A 21,775-nucleotide genomic window follows, 5' to 3' on the forward strand; every position below is an offset into this window, starting at 1 on the left:
CCCCAAGTCCTCCTGCAAGGGTGAAGAAGGAGTGGACCCAAGTTGGCCCACAACCTCCTGCAAGGGTGCAGAAGGAGTGGACCCAAGTTGGCCCACAACCTCCTGCAAGGGTGCAGAAGGAGTGGACCCAAGTTGTCCCACAACCTCCTGCAAGCTAGAAGCAGAAGGAGCAGACCCAAGTACAAGTTGGGCAGGTTGAGTCTCGGTTAGGAGGCACTCCCAGTCAGTTCTGGCCAAAAACCAAACCAAACTGACTCATGCACTACAAGTATCAAGGCAGGGTTCCAGGGGTTCCCCTTCAAGGGTGGAGAGTCTGAGGCAACCCCCCATCTCCCCAGGTTTGCCGAGTAAGCACATCCGCTTTGACAACCCCTTCAAGAAATAAACAAAAGCAAAACAAACAGACAAATTACAAGACAAGACAAATGAACAGCGCTGTTTTCTTACCTTTGGAGTCTGGGGTCTCCGGGGTCTCTGGGGCTATCCCGGACGAGCCCCCAAATGTTATGCCAAGTCGCGAAACGACCACCAAGAAGTCCACCAAGACTCAGACGTTCCGAAATGCAAAAACAAGGCAAGACTTTATTCAAGCGAGCTGAAAATCGGGCCTCGTCCTACCCTTCGACACAGCAGAGGTTAGGAGGAAGCCCCGAGCTGCGATTGCACAGGGCTTATAATGGCAAAAAACAAAGTTATAGCAATCAGGTGTTCAAGCAAGAAAGATTAGGACACGGGTACAAATCTGATTGGCTCAGGGCTCAAGGCACAGGGCTTGAGGCACTCTAGGGGCGGTTAGAATTAAGCATTTCCAGCGGTTAGAGTTCTTGACCGGCTGGGCCTTAATAAGCTTGTCCTGGGTTTGCTCACATGGCCTGCTTATCTCAGGTTCACGTGGTAAGGTGGGGTTTGCGTGGTAAAGTGGGGCCTGACTTCAAAGTCTGGCTCTTCAGAGGGACCACATTTATGCCTTTTACCCCTAATGTCAACACCACTTTCCAGCAGGAAGTAGCCAGAGAGAATCTTCGTCCTTTTTATTACTATTAAAAGGCTGCAATGTAAGGAATGGAGATGCCCTCCACCTGGTTAAGTCTTCACCCAGTTACCTGGGTAACCACTTGCTTGTAGGCAGTTACTTCCCCCTTCCCTGAGTTCACATCCTAAACCACCTGGCCATACCCCATGCCCCTGCCCTAGATAAGGCAGGGCAGGGCAAGGGTCAGCCCTTCTCTCTTGTGTGCATCATCTCCACCACAGGCCAGCAGTTCGGTAATAAACTTTCTCTCCTGCCTGAATACGGCGTGGCATTGTCTTTTATTAACTACCTTCTTTAATAACTCTCACACATCAGATGTGGGAACAAAATGGTGGTTCCTAGCAGGTAGTGAGATCTTATACTGAAAAAGAACATTATGCAGTTGCCTTGGGTTTTGGAAAAGCAAGGAGTGTTTCCGAATGATGATGATGATGATGATGATGATGATGATGATGATGATGATAATGATGATGATGATGATGACAACGTGACTTCCATTTGTGACAGCCTTCAGAGGGAAGCTGCTAAGAAGCAGGCCCTGAAACTGACCAGACTAGACAGGCTCTTGAAGAGGATCCATCCCACTGTGAATGAATATGGGAGTATATAAGATGAAATGCAGGAAAATGTGTAGGAAAAAAAAAACACCAAATGGCTGTTGGTTAAAGATCGACAGCCCAAGTATATTCGCAAATTACTACAAAAGGAACAGGAAAAAAGAAAATAAAATACATGGGGAACCAGAAGAGGAGAAATGAGCATTTGATAACAAAAAGGCATTTGTGACACCTGATTACCAAAGCAACTACAAGAGAGAGCTGAAGAGGAAGACTGAGAAAACAGGGCTGTTGTGCTTGAAGGTCATCTGGAAGCAGAAAGATCTCAGTGGGTTTTACAGGCATCTGTTAACTGTTAACAGGTGAACTGGAAGTATCTCAATGCAGCTCTCATGAAGCCCAGTTGGAATGAAAGAAGAGAAAGACTGGGGCTACTTTGATGTATTTAATTTACAGGACAGAGCACACAAAACCTGCATTCATTCTACATCTCAGTGTCAAAGAGGAGGGAAGCCCACATGCTTATGGTGATTTTGATGTCACCACTGGGGAGGAGCATGAAGTAGAAGAAGCTAAAGTGGACTGCAGAAAGGAAAAGGTCACGGCGGCCTCCAAGGAGTACTCTGTGTATCATCACAGGCATCATCACAGGCATCAATCCCCGTCATGCTCAACTATTCAAGACAGGGGGTATGGTGCAAAACACCACACCACAGTTCCAAGTCAAGAGCACATGAGAAAAGGAGAGAGAAGTTTAAACACAGTCAGTCCAGAGACCAGGGGAACCACTGTAGTGTCCAGGACCACCAAACACAAAGGGATTCTTATAGGCACACAGAGACCAAACATAAAGATCCCAACTGGAAGAGACATGAAGAAGAAATTGAACGGAGGAGAGAAGACCATCCAGAGAGACAGAGAATGTCAAGGGGAGACATGCTACAGAGAACAAGAAAGAGATAGACAACCAAGTGATCATGAGCAGTATAGTGAGAAGGGAGAGATGGAAAAGAATGATAAAAGAAAAAGAAGGCTGCGTAAAAGGAAGGAAAGAACGAGTTGAGCATAGTGACAAATACACATATAGGGGAAAGAGGTAAATGCTCAAGCTTCAGAAAGAAATCAACAAAGAAAGGAAAGCCACCCAGATGCTAGAGCAACAGATGAGTTTCTGGACTCACAAAGATCCAACAAAATGTAAACTGTGCAGAAAAAGAGGAAGAAAGAAACCAAGAGAAACCCTCTAGTTCTGAGATGACATTAGGAACTAAGGACAAACTCACAGAGGAAAGGCCAGAAAAGGACATGGAACAAGAAAGAATACAAAAAGCTGTAAAGTTTGCAAACTGGAACTATGAGGACATTCTAATGGCAGCCAGAGACAGATACTTGCCAGGCAGATAGCACAGAATAATGCACAGTTTACCTTGAGAAGGAAGATGACTAATGCCTAACACCAGAGACCCATGTGTGCTATCTCAGAATACTGACACACCTCAACTTGCTTTGTAAAAATTATGAAGGAATGTATTAACAGATGTTAATGGTACTTGGAAAGGAACTCATGTTTTTATGTAGGTTTAAATAGAAAGTCAGTCCTTTCACCTTGAAGAGTAATGTATATATTTTCCTATCATTATGATATCCGTGGTTGTAACAAAAAACTGTATGAATGTGCCAAACCTTCAAGTACATGGGACATTAGCTCTGCAAGAGAAAATAAACAACTTTTCTAATGCTAAACCTTTTGAGTTTTCTCTTTTCTTTTGAGGGTTGGGTTTTTCTTTAACTTTTAATTCTTTTGTAATTATTATAGAGATGAGGTATAGAGGGGTTTCTGTTACATTATGTCAGGAAATTAGTACCTGTGTTTTTGAACAATGTCACCTCTTCCCTCCCTACCACTTTTTCCCTCACATCCCCACCAACACCTTTTATCATTCCTTTTGCACACAGTACCTAGTGAGTACTTAAGAAATTACTTAAGATATTTTTACTTAAAAATGGTACATGGGTTTCAAGCACCATGGGTCTAGGTGAATAGGAAATCCTGGATGAGATGAAGCTGGAATTTTACTACTAGCAGGTAGGAACTCCTTATGTCCTCTCATATACCCCTAGCTTTATCTCTCCCATTGCTATGGCTGTTTTTCTTTTTCTTTAAGAGAAAGAAATCTTAGGACTTCAATGCTGAAGGAAAATAAAAGTATTGACAAGCCATGTTCAGTGGAGACAAGAATAAGATGGTTATTCCTTGGCAGGCGTTACACCCATATTAGGTCTTATATGGGAAAATATGGCACTCATCGAAGAGTGCAGATTCCTCTGATTCATAGTTGTCTCCTATCACCTTTTATGGAGTTGTACTCAATCATAAATCTTAAACACAAATTCTCCACTTTCCCCAAAAATACTTTCACAAAACTCCAGTCAAGGCTTTGAAACCTCTGGTCAGATCATTCAGCCATTTAAGCACTCACAGATTATACTTATCCTCAAGCCCACAAGAGTTCATAAACCTGAACCATTCCAGATAGACATTAGATGCTAGCAGTAGTTTTACAGTTTTGGCTAATCTGACACTGCAGAAAGAGATGCACAGGTATCAATGACAACCTGAAGACTGTCAAGTCAGACCTAAGTGCACTTTTCCCTCAATGGAATTTTACCTCATTATTCTAGGTGTAAAACCTGGACTGAATGAACTCTGCTCAACATCCACATATTACTACATCTGCCATACACAGAGTGCCAATCATGTGAAACAGTCATCCTTTTTCCCTGGCAAAGGAGAAAAGACTACTTCAGAAAAAGAAAGGTGTGTGTGTGTGTGTGTGTGTGTGTGTGTGTGTGTGTGTGTGTGTGATCAACTGACAGTAGGAGGCCTAAGCAAGCTATGATGGATCTTCAGGAGATTGTCAAAATAAAGGATAAAGTTGAAGCATTAAAACCTATAAGTCTTCAATATCTGCATTTCACTCCTTGGCTGCAATTCAGAAACTAAGATTTTTGTGTTCCTTTTAGAGATGGGATTCATCTGATTTTGTATCAACACTTAAATATCCTCAGAACCATATATCCAAAGCATATATTGAGTAGAAGAGCTATATAATTTGTTTAGCCTGAAGTTATAGTGCAATATCAACTAGCTAAGTGATGATGTTAATAAGGATCCTCTCATTAACATCCAACCTGACTTGGTGACCGAATACATCCCTTTTTACACTTGTACCCCTGGCTGATGCGAACTTGTTAGACAGTAATTAAGCCTTCAGGAGATTCAAAATGAGATCCAAAAAAAATCTACAATTGTCACCTTGGCATTTTATACCAATAGACAAATACGGAGATAAATTCACTCTACTGCCAGGTTTGATACTAATTACCATGATTTTGAGCAAGTAGTTTTCTACTACATAGTGGAGGACTATATGTATCCAAACAGGCTTCATAGAGTGCTTCAGTGTCAAATAGTGGCTGGAAAAGCAGCGTGAAGTGCACTTATCAATCATTTCTAAACTAAAGTCTTACACCCCGATTAAGCAGGAGTCATGCCAGAAATGCAAGTTTAGTTCAACATTTTTAAATCAATAATTGCCACATGTCAACAGAAACAAAGACAAAAATCACATTTTGGTAGGTGGAGAAACTTTTTAGACAAGATCCAATATGCTGTGATTTTAAATCTGTGGAGAATCTGGGAATACCTGGAAACTTAGTACACATAATATTTGTGACAAACTTCCAGTGTACATACTCAAAAGTAAAAAACTTAGACCACTTCTAAATGCAGCCACAGACAAGGGTGTCCACTTCCTCTAACCCTCTTCAGTATCCTGCTGGGATTCCTTCTTCCAAGTCCATTAAGACAAGAGACAGACAAAAGAGAACTTAATAGGGAGGGTGGGAAAAATGCAAACCCACTTCCTGTGCACATGTCTTAATCCCATCTTTTTGTATTGGAATTTAGACCCCGCCCTGTCCCCAAGCACTTGGATCTGAATAAAAGCTAGGGAAAGACTGAGGTTGTGTGGTCTTTGGAAGAAGCTGCCTAGAGAGTCCAGGTGAAGGCACCTGCTAGGAACAAGATCACCTAGGTGGTTTGCAAGGTCTCCCTGGGGAAATGCATTGAGTTAAGCTGCAGCGCCAGGGCCAGGGCTGGGTCGTGGCTACAGTGGGAATATGGCTGATGTGCTCAGCATCCTGCGACAGTACAACATCCAGAAGAAGGAGATTGTGGTGAAGGGAGATGAGGTGAACTTTGGCGAGTTCTCCTACCCCAAGAATGTCAAGACCAACTATGTGGTTGGGAGGCCCAGGAAGGAAGACCAGCCCAGGAATACTACACATTGGAGGCTCTTTTATTTCTGCTTGAGAACGTGCACCTTGCTCATTCAGATTATACTCAATGTGCTGGCTCAAAAAATATCCTGGTGGTTACCAGACCTGATCGAAAAGATCTCCTTGGGCATCTCAATAGTGAAGCACCAACATCAAAAAGTATGACAGAAATGTCCCCCTGGAAATATTTTTTCAGAGGTTCACTCAAGTCACACCAGCTTCACATGAAGTTGTACCACCAGTAAAGAAACCCCGAATTGAGGAGGAAGAGGCTATCTGCCCTGGTAGAGAGAGACTAGCTGCTTTGCTGCAGGGCCATAAAGAAGGAATTGTGCCAATTTCACAGATGAGGGCTTTGTGTAAAGGCATGTCAGTGGAAAAAATTGCTTCCATCAAAGCCAAAATGATGGCTAAGAAAAAAGTGACTATCAAGACTCTGGATGCTATAACTACACTTAAACGGAGGTGTTTTGTGGATGCCAAGGTGGACTCGACCCAAGACATTGTCAGCAGAGAGAGGGTGTGGAGGACACGAACAACTGTCTTGCAGAGCACAAGAAACTTTTCTAATAATAGTTTTGCAATTCTTCAATCTATAAAAGCCAGAGAGGAAGGGTGGACAGCTCAGCAGCAATCAGCTCCACTTGAAGCATCTGTTGTGCCCACATTGCTTCCTAAACCATCTGCAACAGCTACCTACAACAGATATGACCAGGAGAGATTCAAAGGGAAAGAAGCAACAGAACATTTTCAAATCGACATGGTGAACACCTACCATGGCATGACACTGAAATCTCTAAGGGAAATTGCATCTGCTCCCATGTCTCACACTCCTGAAACCCAGCATGTACAGAGACCAGTTTCTCAAGCAAGGCCTCCCCTGTGGGGCTTTGTTTTACAGCGTTAAGAGGTGGTCCTAGCCAGCCCCGCCTCTCTTCCCAGCCTTGGGGCCACGTGGCTGGTAGCCACGCCCACCCTCTCCGGCCTGGAACCTGAAAGGCGGCTATAACCAGTCCCACCTCCTGCCTCCCGCTTCAGCCAGCGTGGCACCAAGATGGTGCCAGGCGAGGAACCACAAGGCGGTCCTGTGGGCCATGGAGACCGCCCCTGGGGGAAGTCCCGTGACGTCACCCCTGATGGACACAGCTCAGGCATCAAATCACATCCCCTACTTAGGTACACATATCCCTCCCTTTCCGCTGCCCTCCAACCTGTGTAAAAAAACCAAATCATTTCCTGATTAAATGAGTTTGGTTCGACCTTCTCCCAGACTGACTATTTGTCCTCTGTGGAGAAGAGGGCTGGGTGGTGGTCTGTCAGCCCCCTTTATCCTCTTCCTGGACCTGTCCACTTGGAGTACACTTTCCTGTCTCTCCTGCAGGACAGGGGAGCGCGGGAGGCTAAAACCCCCCGGTAAAACTTTTCGGCGGGCCAGGCCAATCAGAGTCCGAGGGGGGCCCCCGAAAAGATGGGGCAGGTGCAACCTCAGCATGATGACCGAGCGCTCAGAGCACTGCGATTCCTGCTACAAAATGTAGGTTTGGAGATCTCAGACTCCCAGGCGTCCTGGGTGGTGTCTGCTGACTTCTTCAGCATGGCTACTTGGGATGGAGTAGAACAAATGGTAAAATGGAAGGAAATTAGCTTAGGGATGGAGCCCCCTCCCGGGCTCTACATGATCCTCTCTGCCCTTAAGGCTTGCCTCTCCCCAGGCCCCTCCAAGGAGAGAGACTCAGCCAGGGAAGCATCTTGGAGGGAACATCGTGGAGGGGTGGGAAGCAGCTCTCCCGCTGCCCGGGAGGGGAAGGAAGAGCCTGGGCCAAGTTCCCCAGGTCGCAAGCCAAACGCCCCTGCCCCAGAACACATGGCGGATGGGCAAGGTGGAGGATGGCCTCCACCGAAACCCCCTGCTGGAGGCTCCCCACCACATCGTGTGAGCCTGGGAGAGCCCGCTGAGCCGCCTGCTCATGGCTTCGGCTCAAACTTACCATGCATGACCTTCCCAGTGAACGCTAAGCCGGGACGCAATAGGCTGGCCCGGTGGTACCCCTGGGAAACCTACGACCTTAAAGATCTTAAAAAGGCAGTTTCTGAGGATGAGCCTAACTCACCCTGGGCCGAAGCCATCCTCTAAGGTCTGGCTCATTAACAGTGCACCAACTAGGACTGGAAAAATTTAGCTAAGGCCGTGCTTCCTAGCCAACTGTTTTTAAAATGGACTTTTTTTTTTTTTTACCGACGATGCCAGGCTCAGGCTGAGAGAAATCAAGCCACTGATCCCCCAGTCCCCATAACCTTGGAGATGTTGTCAGGGTCCAATGATCAATTCTCTACAGGCCTCCAATAGGCCGCTATTCCTGCCCCCTATCTAGAGCAGGTGCAGACCCTGGGACTGGCGGCATGGAAAAGGTTAGAGGAGGGCACCTTGGAGCCCATGATAACCGGAATTACCCAAAGGGCTACAGAAGACCTCGCCACCTTTATTGACAGGGTAGAAAAGAGCCTCCAAAGGAATTTCCCCCCTGGGCCCCTACGGGACCAGTTCGTTAAGATGTTGGTTTGGGAGGGAATGACCACAGACCATAAACTAGCCTGCGCAGAGATGAAGGATAAATCTATGCAAGGGTGGATAGTCGCCGCCAAGGATGTTGGCACTCAGGCCCACCAGACACAGTCACTGGCTGCAGCCTTACAGGCCCAGATGACTTCATGCACCCATGCTACTTGCTGCAGGGCACACAAGGGGGTGTGTTTTCGGTGGGGCCAACAGGGCCACTTTAAGAGGGAGTGTCCTACAGGCTGAGTAAAACCTGGTGCCTCACAAGGACAGCCCTTAGGCCAGGCTAAGAAGCAACCTAAAACACCCTGCCCCCAGTGCAGGAAGGGACTTCATTGGCAAAGGGAGTGTAGGTCCAAATTTGACATTGAGGGGAAGCCTTCAAACTGGTAGTGGGTCACCCTCCAGCCTCCTCACCCAAAGGAGGCAACCAGTCCAGTGACCCGGCTGGGGTTCACTGGACAGTGCCAATAGTCCCGGGGGTTAAGCCACAATTAGATATCTTCATAGCAGGGAAAAGGTTCCGATGCTTGATTGACACTGGAGCAGACCAAACAATATTAAGAAAGGAGGAGGTCCCCCCACAATGGAAGGTGATCCCTGTGCCTCCGTTGAAGGGGGTGGGGGGTTTTGCTAGGTCTGAGGTAACCAGGGACTGGCTTTCCTGGTGGGATGTAGATGGTAGACAGAGAGAAGTATGCCCCCTGGTGGCATCCGGCTTAATAGCTAATCTTCTGGGACAGGATATTTTGGGGGAAGCTGAGGTCTTTATCACCACAGATCGTGGCCTGTCAGGTAACCTTGGCAACTATCAGGGAGTTCCTTCTTTTGAAGCCAAGAGGCAGAAGATTCCTGTTCCCCTTTTGAGGCCTCACCCCCAATCCTAGAGGCCACTGTTCCTACCATCCCTGCCATTCGATGGCTCCCGGGCCCCCCAGTATGGGTGGAACAGTGGCCGCTCCCCCTAAACAAAGTAGAAAAATTAAGAGAAATAGTATCAGAACAATTGACCCTAGGACATATTAGACCCTCCTTAAGTCCTTGGAACAGTCCTGTATTTGTTATACAAAAGGCTACAGGTAAATGGAGAATGTTACAGGACCTAAGGAAAGTTAATGAGCAGATGATTCTCTCAGGCACCTCTTTTCGAGGGCTACTGTGTATCCCCTCCATTCCTCGGAATCTGACTCTTATTGTAATAGACATCAAGGATTGTTGTTTTTCCATTCCTCTTAACCCACAGGACTGTGAAAAGTTTGCTTTCTCTATTCCCTTAGTTAACTACCAGGGGCCAGACCAAAGGTATGAGTGTGTGGTTCTACCTCAGGGCATGGCCAACAGTCCAGCCTTCTATCAATATTATGTGTCACAGGTCCTCCAACCTCTTTGGAGCCAATCAGATATTGTTTTATGTTGGGGATTCAGCTTGGCCTTGAGGGGGGAAGGGCAATGAGAGAGCTCCAGAAAATCTGCCCTTCCTCCAGCCCTGGGGCAGTGTGGAAGTAAGCCACACCTATCTTCTTTTGGGTCCAGAACCAGAAGGGGTAGCTTTGAGACCATACCCTACCTTGCGCCAGTGAGCATGTGTGCTCCATTTTCGAGGGCTTTGCCCAGAAGGCAGTACTATGGGAAGTGACGTTAGCCCATGAGGGAGGTCCTTGGGAGCTGCTCTTGGACATACAAGCTTGCCAGCCTATCGCCAGCTCATGCTCTATCCTAATCATCACTATATTACTGTAAGCCCCTCCTGAATAAACCAGATTGCTCTCCGAAGCCTCTCCAAGATCCATGTGTGCCTGGCTTCTTTGGTGGGTAAGGAGGGAGGAAAAGGGGATCTTGTTCGGCCACATGCACCTCAGGCTTGCCCGTGTCTCTTTGCTCCACCTTGTCCACCCGCAGGTCGGGCGCCTAGGGGAGAGGGTGAAAAGGGAAACACTGATAAAGGAGTAAGCTTAGCATCCCCGCACCAGAGGAGGTGAATCTAGCCTGGAAGTTTTATATGTATATATGGATGACATCATTATTGGGGCGGCAGACGCCCAGGTGTTGGGCGCTGCCTATGAAAAACTTCAGACACTCCTACAAAGGGGAGGATTGCAGATATCCGATGACAAGGTTCAGACCTTGCCTCCCTTTAAGATTTTGGGGACGGAGCTTGGGCTGTACTCTGCCCCCTGAAGTCCCAATTACCATTTCAGTCATCCTGTACTTTGGTGGAGTTACAAAAACTGTTAGGTGAGATTAACTGGCTAAGGCCTTGGCTTCACCTGCCTACGGAAGAGCTGTTTCTGCTTTATGACTCTTTAAAGGATAAAGCCCCCACTGATGTTATCACAATAACTCCATCACTTCAAGTAATATTCCAAAAAATCCAAAAGGTCTTAAATATAGCACAGTTGGCTCATTATAAGCCCGAGTGCCCTCTTTGTCTTTGGATCCTTCCCAGCTCAGAGCTTTCCTCAACCATTATTACCCAGTGAGGTGAGCCTCTTCAATGGGTGCATACATCAGTAGGAGGGGCTCCCAGGGTTTATTCTCAGCTGGACCAGCTAGCTGACCTGGTAATTAAGGGTAGAGACACTTCCCTGAGACATTATGGGCGGGATCCTGATGTGCTACTTATTCCCTACCGGCTGTCAGACTTTGAGTGGGTTAGAAGGAACCACAACCAGGTGTCTAGTGCCTTGGAGGGTTTCATGGGGAAGGTGGACTGCCATTATGGCACTTTGAGATGGGTGACCTCATTTTCTAGGTTATAGTGGACTCCCCCCATACTTTTCTCTACCAAACCCCTTATCAAAGCTGTGAATGCTTTTACTAATGGAGGAAATTGGGGTCTGCCGTGGTGGTATACTCCACCTCCTCCCCTGCCAATAGAGAAGAGGGCACCCACTATTTTGAGCCAGTTGCAGGGTGTGCACAGTTTAAGGAGCTGTACGCAGTTGCCCTGGCCCTAACCGATGTTCAGCAGCTGATGAACCTGTTTTCTGACAGTTTATATGTGGTTAATTTGTTACCAACCCTAGTGTCCTCATATATTAAATTAGATAAAAATCCAATTACTCCCCTGATGATCCAAGTCAGGTCTTTACTAAAGAATCGGGCTGAGCCTATCTTCTTGTAGTATCTACGTGGACACCAAGAACTACCTGGAAACCTGGCACAAGGTAACCGTATGGCCGATCATCTGGCCACTAATGGGACTATTATAGCTACAGCCACTGCACAGCCTAAAAATTTTCAAATGAGTCAAGGACTCCATGAGCATACGCATTTAAATTGGAGAGGGTTACATCAAAGATTTCCCTTAGTCCCTGTAAAGGATTTCAAAAAGATCATAAGGACATGCAGATCATGTATGCCATTTCTGGAGGTCCTGCCTCTGCAATCTCCTGGAGTTAACCCCAGAGGCCTTAAGCCTAATGTTATCTGGTAAACCAATGTAACCCACTATGCTTCCTTTGGAAAATTAAAATATATATTTATGTCCATAGACACCCACTCACATGCCTGTTGGGCAACTGCCCATTCGGGTGAAAGGGCCCAGCATGCTGAAAGCCATTTCTTACAATGTTTTGCCATCCTGGGGATTCTCCTACAGGTAAAGACAGACAATGGGCCCTGCGTTATAAGCAAACCATTGCAGAAATTTTTTCAGATATGGAATATTAAACACACCACTGGAATACTGTACAATCCAAGAGGTCAAGCCATAATCGAGGGGCATAATAGGACTCTAAAGGACCAATTATTAAAACAAAAGGGGAGGAGCAGCCCCCATGACCTAAGTTAAGAATAGCCATGCTTACATTAAATATTTTAAATTTCCCCAAAGATCAACCCCTAACGGCTTTTCAGAGACATTGGTCAAATCAGACACCTTATTTAAAGGTGGAAGTCCATTGGAAGGATCCCCTTACTGGATCATGGCAGGGTCCTGACCCACTTATCAGTGTGGGAAGGGGCTTTGGGTGTGTTTTACCGATTGGGGAACTGAGTCCAATCTGGATACCAGCAAGGGACTTAAAGTATTCTTCATCAGAATAACTACCCAAGAGCACTCGCTCTTGAGGAACGTCTTCTCCTCGTTCTCTCTATAAAAAAATAAAAGACCGTGGTGGATTTCTCCCTGTTCCTCCCTGGAAATACAGGAAACCTGCCTGCGTGCATCAGTGGTGGACCACAAAGGAGACAGCCCACGCCCCCGACCTCCTTCCAGCATCTGGCCCTGCTTATTTGCTGGACTCTGCCTTTGGTCTTTCGTGGCGCAATGTTTTACTGTGGCGATGTTGCCTACAGCTTTGCACAAGGACTGGAATGGGGTATTGCACTGTTGTTTCCTTTTTGCCTTTCACCCTGCTGCTGAGTTTAGGGGTTCATGTTGGAGGAAAATAGGCATAAGGGTTTGGCACCTTACCTCAATGTTTATGATAAATGTTTACTAACCCCATGAATTAAGTTACCAGAATCTTGGCTGCCATGGACCTCCAGAGTCACCAGAGCCTGAACCTGCTTCTACCTCAACGCCAGAGGAGGGGAATGCTGCCTGTGTTACCTTGAGTAGCACAGAAACGGACTAAAACTCCCATTTTCCTGGACTGAGCCATATGGGTGGCTCCCTCACTTACTCCCCTTTGTAGGAGAGGCCCCCCCATTTGCCTTATGTTTATGTTTACATCTGCCACATGTTTACAATTGTCTTATGTTTACATTTGCCTTATGTCCACATTTGCATCATGTTTACATTGCCTTTTGCTAGGGCAAGTAGGTTTTCCCTAATTCTTAAGCAATAAGCCAGAGCTGTCCAGTGAACAGTGATCTGGCAGCATTGTGCTGCTTTTAGCCATTTGGAAACCCTATGAGGTTGGTCACCATGCCCACCAGGATCCGCAGCTTACCGGGGTGTATAGGTATGAGGCTGAAATAACAGGGCTTTTGCTTGAGTGCCAATTCCACTCTCCCCAAGTTCTTTCACTGGGCTGGCAGGCCCTGCAGGTAGGTTTGCCTGAAGAGCTAGGCTGTTAGCCAAGGACGGGTACTACCTCTCCTGGGGGGGCAACCTAAGACAGGCACATTCTCGAGTAGGGTGCCTCCTGCTGTTTTAAAAACAGAAGGGGGAGATGTGGGGCACTAGTTTACAGTGTTAAGAGGTATTCCTAGCCGGCCCCGCCTCTTTTCCCAGCCCTGGGGCCACATGGCTGGTTGCTATGCCTGCCCTCTCAAGCCAGAACTGGAAAGGCGGCTATAACCAGCCCCACCTCCCGCCTCAACCCGCGTAGCACCAAGGTGGCGCAGAGGGAGGACCCACAAGGAAGTCCTGTGGTCCATGGCGACCACTCCTGGGGGAAGTCCTGTGATGTCACCTCTGATGGACAGCTCAGGCTAAATCACAACCCTACATAGGTGCAGGTATCCCTCCCCTTCCGCCGCCCTCCACCCTGTGTAAAAGAACAAATCATTTCCTGATTAAATGATTTTGGCTCGACCTGCTCCTAGACTGCCTGTTTGTCCTCTGTGGAGAAGAGGGCTGGGTGGTGGTCTTTCAGCCCCCTTTCTCCTCTTCCTGAACCCGTCCACATGGGGTACCCTTTCCCATCTCTCCTGCAGGACAGGGGAGTGCGGGAGACTAAAACCCCCTGCATCCCCCAAAACAGAAAGAAGGATTGCAGGCACCCATTATCATATTACCCTGCAATTGCCACTTCTTTAATTACCATGCTAAATGTGAAAGACCTTCTGCAGGATCTGACTGACATTTGTCTCATCTGATGAAAAGAAGAAATAAGGTTGTCAACAATAGCAGGAAATTCTGCTAGTGAGAACAAAACATCAGATAAAGCCAGGGGGCCCTGCAGTTAGTTTCACAGTACCTTATAAAGTGGTTGACCAGCCCCTTAAACTTATGCCTCAAGACTAGGACTGGGATGTGGCAGTGTTTGTTCAAGGTCCTGCATGGCAGTTCAAAGGCTGGCCATGGCTTTTGTCTGATGGATCACCAGTTGGCATTTTTGCTAAAATTCAAGCCTTCCATCTCAAGTATTATGAAGTTTCTCTAGACAAAAATGTCCAGAAATGGCCTGTAACCCCATCAGAAGTCAACTCTCACAAACATCATCTGGACAGACCAGTGTTCTTGCAGTTCTGGGAGGTACTGGAGAGATACATGGGAAAGCATAAATCCCACCTGAGAGTCTTAATTCTTTGCTTTTTCCTTTCCTGCAAAGCTGGAATGATAAGCATGGACTACCTTGACTTACACACTGAGAATCAGCTGTAAGGCTTAATCATGAACATAGAAATGAAGGTCACTGCAGCTTTTCCTCAAGCTGGCTTTGCAGCTTTATGCTGACAAGGGATGTTGGCCCTCATGTGCATCAGCAAATATTTTGGCTTACATGTACTTGCTAAGTAACTTTCTTGTCTGTGTTGGAAATTTATTTTGATACAAGATTTCTTACAAGCTTTGATACAAGCTTTTGGTTCAATTGGCATTACTCCAACATTGTTCATTTGGAAATAAATACAGGTTAGTTATGTGTGTAAAATGAGAGGCAATGAGGCTTCCTAAGCCAACTTGCTTCTGATTTTTCAATGCTCTGGGATCCCGTCTGGTGAAAATTCTGTGTTAAGAGTTGTATTAAATTGTAGTCTCTGAAATTTCAAAAACCCAAAGGGATGTATCTATTTTCCTTTTTTTTAATGTTTAAATTTCTTTATCTCTGTTATCTTGAATTGGTGTACAAGGCGATGTCAATTCAATGTGTCACTTTATAAAGACAATGAATCTTAGTAAATTTTGCCCCTTCAATCAAATCATCATCATCTTTCCTAACCCCACCCTGATGTTTTCCATTGTGTTTTCTTATATGTACATTAAACAGCATGATTGATTTTGCCCTCTAAGCGAGTTATTTGTAAGGAAAACAAATCATGATTCACATATGTGCTCATTGATACATTTGTACCAGTACATAAGATCATAGAAGTCAAAACACAAGAAATGTTACAAAACTATTCACTAAAAAGGTATGTGGCCATTAAAATTGAAAATCCCAGGCTGGGAATGTGGCTTAATGGTAGATTGTTCTCCTAGCATGCATGAAGCCCTCAGTTCAATTCCTCAGTATCACATAAACAGAAAGAGCTGGAAATGGCCTTGTGGTTCCAGTGATACCCTGGAGCAAAGAAGCTCAAGAACACTGCTGAGCACCTGAGTTCAAGTACCAGGATGGACAACAATAACAACAACAAAGTGAAAATTACATGGCAGTGTGTAGAGACACATTCTTGTAATTCCAATGACTCAGGAGATTAGGATCAGACAGATCATAGTTCCAGACCAGCCAGGACAGAAAAATCCACAAGACTCCATCTCACTGGAAGTAGCTGGGAGTGATAGCCCCCACCTATCATCCCAGTTATGATGTGAAGCAAAAACTGGAAGGATTCAAGTTCAGGCACACCTCTAGGCAGGAAATGAATTCCTCTTTAAGAAATAACCAACTAAAAATGATCTGGAGGCATGGCTGAGTGGAAGTATTCCTGTTTATCAAGCACAAAACCTCAAGTTCAGACCCCCAATACTTAAGGAAGATACACAGATGGCGTAGTAGAAACAGAGGGAGAGTGGGGATGGAGGTTAACACATAGTGTGGCCTGGGGGCTACCAAAATACTTCATGGGTCAGATTTGTCTTTATTATAACAATCTTTAGCTTAGGAAGTTGGCACTGCTGGCTCATGCCTAAAATCTTAGCTACTCCAGAGATTGAGATATCTGAGAAGCGTTATTCAGACCTATCTCCTGTTAAGTGGAAAAGCTGGAAAAGTGGAGGAGGCTCAAGTAGGAGTGTGCCATCCTGGAGCAAAAAAGCCAAGCAAATAGCTAAATAGTGTGAAATGGATGGAAGGTGCACAGTACCTGAAGACACAGAACACCATTTCGGACAGACCATTTACTATTGCCTCAATACTGGATCTGTTGATAATCATAAAGGCTGAACCTCCAGCATGTCATTATTCCTCTTTAAGACTGATATGTCAGGAGTGGGAATGTGGCTTAGTGGTAGAGTGCTTGCCTACCATGCATGAAGGCCTGGGTTTGATTTCTCAGTACCACATATACAGAAAAAGCCAGAAGTGGCTCTATGGCTCAACTGGTAGAATGCTACCTTTAAGCAAAAGAAGCCAGGGACAGTGCTAAGGTCCTCAGTCTCCGGCTCCACAACTGGTTAAAAAAAAAAAAGACAGATATATCACTTAAAAGTTCTAACTTGCCCTTTGAAACAAAATGATTAAAGAAAAAATACGATGGGAAGGAACTTAAAACATTGGAGCATTAGGTGTAGAAATTTCCTTCACAGAAATATCCACCATGTTTCTACGAGACAATTGTATCACCTAAAAGGAATCTCTGGAAAATCCTCACGCAACACCCTGGATTCATTCTCTCCCAACTTGAAGCCACAGAAGCCAAGGACTTCTAGGAAATAGAATACAACAGGGAAGCATTGAACTAAACCCCTGTTGCTGCAGGAGCTCTTCCTTATCCTATTGGTTTGTTGCTTTGTGGCTTTTCATCCTCTTGGAGCAAGTCATACCAATAAAGGCCAAGAAAATTTGAAGAGGGCTAAGGGAGCTGATGGTTGGCATCACTACCAAGTTTGTGCCAAAAAGAATTTCCAATCCCGCAGGACCAGAAGAACTTCTGCGTTAGATACAATCAGGTTTCACACAAAATAGGCAAATATGAGACATACAAAAGGCCAGGTGGATGTGCTGGGATGTAGCTCAGTGCCAGAATACTTGCCTAGTAAGTGCAACAACTTTTATTTGATCCTCAGTTCCACAAAGAACAGAGAAAAAAAAAAAGTGAGCTGGGGTGACACCCAGTCCTTGCCAGGTGGTCAGTTCCTCTCTGGTTGTGAAGATTCAGTACTTCCTGTTTCTAGCCCTTTTTTATTAAATGCCTTATGGCCTGCCAAATATCAATGCAGACCTCCCCATCTGGTATGTTCCAACCTACATACCGTTAATAGGCCAACCCCAACAGCCCTCATTCTGACAAGTGGTGGCTCGAAATTCACTCTTGTAGGACTGGATGGATCAAGTTTGGGCTTCCACACCCCTTTTTATAGGTGTGCTTGGACACATGGGCATCTATAATGCCTGAGTATCTCTATTATCACCTTTTATCAAAGTGAGGGAGACTTTTGCTAGTCTTAATAGAAATACATGTAAATGCCCCAATTGCAACTGAAAACCTTAGACCTGGGTGAATGCATAATGCCTCCACAGTACAGAATGTTGCCTGAGATCGATGTTCCTTGACTGCCTCCCAAGCTTTGTCTTCTGTTTCCATTCCTAGATCTTTTGTCATACTCCTTATGCCCAGAGTGAGCACATTCACAGAAACAACCTTAAAAGATCTGATGATCTAGCTATCACTTCAAGGATCCTCAAATCAAGGATTCTCAGTGAAACAGAATTCAGCTAACCGAATTAACCTACTCCATACTAAGACACGGCAGGCAAATGATTCAACTTAGGCAAGCAAGGCTAGTTCAATGTATGTAAATCAATAATTGCCACAAATTAACCCAATTACAGGCAAGATGGGCAGGATCATTTGGGTACTAGCAGAAAAGGCCTTTTGTAAGACCCAGGACACTTTGAAGTTCAAAGCTCTAGTGAGCTAAGAATAAGTGAAAACTTTCTCCACGTGGTAAAGTCTGTTTTGGTCAAACTTCCAGTACACATATTCCAGGGTGAACATTTGAAACCATTCCTTCTAAATCCTGGAATCAGATAAGAATGTTCGCTTTCTTCCATGCTATTCAACATTGGGCTGGGCTTCATTCCTCCCACAGTATTGAGGCAAGTGAAAGACAAAGGGAAGCCCATTAGGGAGGAAACCTGGCAGAGGGAGGGGGAGAGTAAAGGAAGGAAGAGTGGGAGGGAGGGAGGGAGGGTGGATGGGAGGGAATGAGGAAGAAAGGGAGGGAGGGAGGATTGAAGGAAAAGAGGATTGGATGGAGGAGGGAGGGTGAGAGGGAGGGAGGAAGGGAGGGAAGAAGGGGAGAGGAGAATAAGGAAGTACTTCAAGGAAGACCACACTAAAGCCACCAGCACAACTATGTTTACGCAGAACAACTTGTCATTGCTAAAACATGGAACCAATCTAGATGCCCCTCAGTAGACGAGTGGATCAGGAAAATGTGGTACAAACAAACACACACACACACACACACACACACACACACACACACACACCTCAACTATGATATGAACAGGAAGGAAGTCCTTTGAGAGAAGACTGAACCCTTTGGAAGCACAAGGAGTTTTACTTCCAGGAACTTGCAACTCTCACTGATAGAATTCCTTCTCTGGGAATTGCAGAGATTGATTTATATAATCTTAGAGTAGTTAAGGATACAGCTTCATTACAGCAGAGAACATAGGACATATATGGGGCCATTCCATAGTATTTGACAAAGGGTGTTCATTCTCAAGCTATTGTATGAAGAATTTTCTGGTATAGATCAAGCGCATTCATAGCTGTTGAGCTCCATCATTACTAAATTCTGCTTTTCTGTCTGGCAGAGCTGCAGTTGCATTGAAATCGTCAAATAAATTCATAGACTTGTATTCCCTTGTGCTGTACTAGGTTTCTTTCATGATTAGAAATTGTGATTTTTTTCTAACAAGAACTACATTGTACTTATCAGACCTTTATCATCTTAAAAAAAACTTGAACAGAAGTTTGGTGATGGATCTTCATGTCTATAATCTTAGCTATTTGTGCAATAGAGATATGAAGATTGCAGTTCAAAGCTAGTGCAGGCTGTAAGTCCACAGGACTCTAACCTCAAGTTATGACACAAAAAATGAAAGTAGCATAGTGGTTCAACTGGCAGACTATTAGCATGTTGTGAAACAGCTAAGAGATAGCACCCATTATTCAAGTTTAAGAAATGGTACTGAAAAGTATGTGCACACACACACAGACACAGACGCAGAATGAACAGAAAGGAGAGCAAGTTACTGCAAATCTAACAAGGCACACTAACAGTGTTTCATTGTGGCATTGCAATGTGGCACATCTTGTGACCACCATCCATATGACATTATGTTGCTTGGGCCATACCTTACATGGTGATTCAGAGTTTCTGTTGAATACTATATCAGCAAATTCACTGTCCTAAAATTTCTATGTGCTCCAAGAAAACTGAGGTCTTTTCATGGATTCTGTGTTTCATGTATTTTCCCAGCTGAGAAAATGCAAACGTAGTTTTACATTACTGTTTTAATTTGGGGGAAAAGAGAGTCACATATTCTCAGAAAACCATAAAGAGAATATATCAATGGTGGATGTATCATTGCATTATATTACTAGATTGAATCATACATTTAGAATGTCTCGTAAGGAACGAGAAGCAGAACTTGGAGCTAGGGCAAAAGAATTCACCAATGTTTACATCAAGAATTTTGGAGAAGACATGGATGATGAGCACCTTAAGGAACTCTTTGGCAAGTTTGGACCTGCCTTAAGTGTGAAAGTAATGACTGATGAAAGTGGGAAATCCAAAGGATTTGGATTTGTAAGCTTTGAAAGGCATGAAGATGCACAGAAAGCTGTGGATGAGAAGAACGGAAGGAGCTCAATGGAAAACAAATTTACGTTGGTCGAGCTCAGAAAAAAAGTGGAACGACAGACAGAACTGAAGCACAAATTTGAGCAGATGAACCAAGATAGGATCACCAGATACCAGGGTGTTAACCTTTATGTGAAAAATCTTGATGATGGTATTGATGATGAACGTCTCCGGAAAGAGTTTTCTCCATTTGGTACAATCACTAGTGCAAAGGTTATGATGGAAAGTGGTCGAAGCAAAGGGTTTGGGTTTGTATGTTTCTCCTCCTCAGAAGAAGCCACTAAAGCAGTTACAGAAATGAATGGTAGAATTGTGGCCACAAAGCCACTCTATGTAGCTTTAGCTCAGCACAAAGAAGAGCGCCAAGCTCACCTCACTAACTACTATACGCAGAGAATGGCAAGTGTAAGCTGTGCCCAACCCTGTAATCAACCCCTACCAGCCAGCACCTCCTTCAGGTTACTTCATGGCAGCTATCCCACAGACTCTGAACTGTGCTGCATACTATCCTCCTAGCCAAATTGCTCAACTAAGACCAAGTCCTCGCTGGACATCTCAGAGTGCCAGACCTCATCCATTTCAAAATATGCCCAGTGCTATCTGCCCAGCCGCTCCTAGACCACCATTTAGTACTATGAGACCAGCTTCTTCACAGATTCCATGAGTCATGTCCACACAGCGTGTTGCTAACACATCAACACAAACAATGGGTCCACGTCCTGCAGCTGCTGCTGCTGCAGCCACTCCTGCTGTCCGCACCATTCCCCAGTATAAATATGCTGCAGGAGTCTGCAATCCTCAACAACATCTTAATGCACAGCCACAAGTTACCATGCACCAGCCTGCTGTTCATGTACAAGGTCAGGAACCTTTGACTGCTTCCATGTTGGCATCTGCCCCCCTTCAAGAGCAAAAGCAAATGTTGGGTGAAAGGCTGTTTCCTCTTATCCAAGCCATGCACCCTACTCTTGCTGGTAAAAATCACTGGCATGTTGTTGGAGATAGATAATTCAGAATTACTTCATATGAGTCTCTAGAGTCTCTGCGTTCTAAGGTTGATGAAGCTGTAGCTGTACTACAAGCCCATGAAGCTAAAGAGGCTGCCCAGGAAGCAGTCAACAGCGCCACTGGTGTTCCAACTGTTTAAAAAAATGATCAGGGACCATGAAAAGAAACTTGTGCTTCACCGAAGAAAAATATCTAAACATTGAAAAACCTAAATATTATGAAAAAAACATTGCAAAGTATAAAATCAATAAAAAAGGAAAGGAAACTTTGAACCTTATGTACCGAGCAAATGCCAGGTCTAGCAAACAGTGCTAGTCCTAGATTACTTGATTTAAAAACAACAAAAAACCTACAAAAAATAGTAAAATATAAAAACAAATTAATGTTTTATAGACCCTGGGAAAAAGAATTTTCAGCAAAGTACAAAAATTTAAAGCATTCCTTTCTTTAATTTTGTAATTCTTTACTGTGGAGTAGCTCAGGATGTCAGTTCTAAGTAACAGAATTGATAACTGTGTGAGGAAACGTAATTTGGATTATAAAATTCTTGCTTTAATAAAATTCCTTAAACAGTAAAAAAAAAAAAAAAGAAGTGCAATCAAACCAACAGAGAGACTTTCCCTTCA

The 21,775-nt window shown here is 44.8% G+C and overlaps 2 pseudogenes; both read left to right on the plus strand.

Moving 5' to 3' along the window:
* LOC125341298 overlaps window positions 1-21,288 on the plus strand; it is a 277,271-nt pseudogene extending 255,983 nt beyond the window's left edge.
* On the plus strand, window positions 5,773-14,765 carry LOC125341309 (annotated as a pseudogene).
* Window positions 21,289-21,775: the final 487 nt, after the last annotated feature.

The sequence above is a fragment of the Perognathus longimembris genome, chromosome 24 (genome assembly GCF_023159225.1).
Source record: "Perognathus longimembris pacificus isolate PPM17 chromosome 24, ASM2315922v1, whole genome shotgun sequence".
NCBI lineage: Eukaryota > Metazoa > Chordata > Mammalia > Rodentia > Heteromyidae > Perognathus > Perognathus longimembris.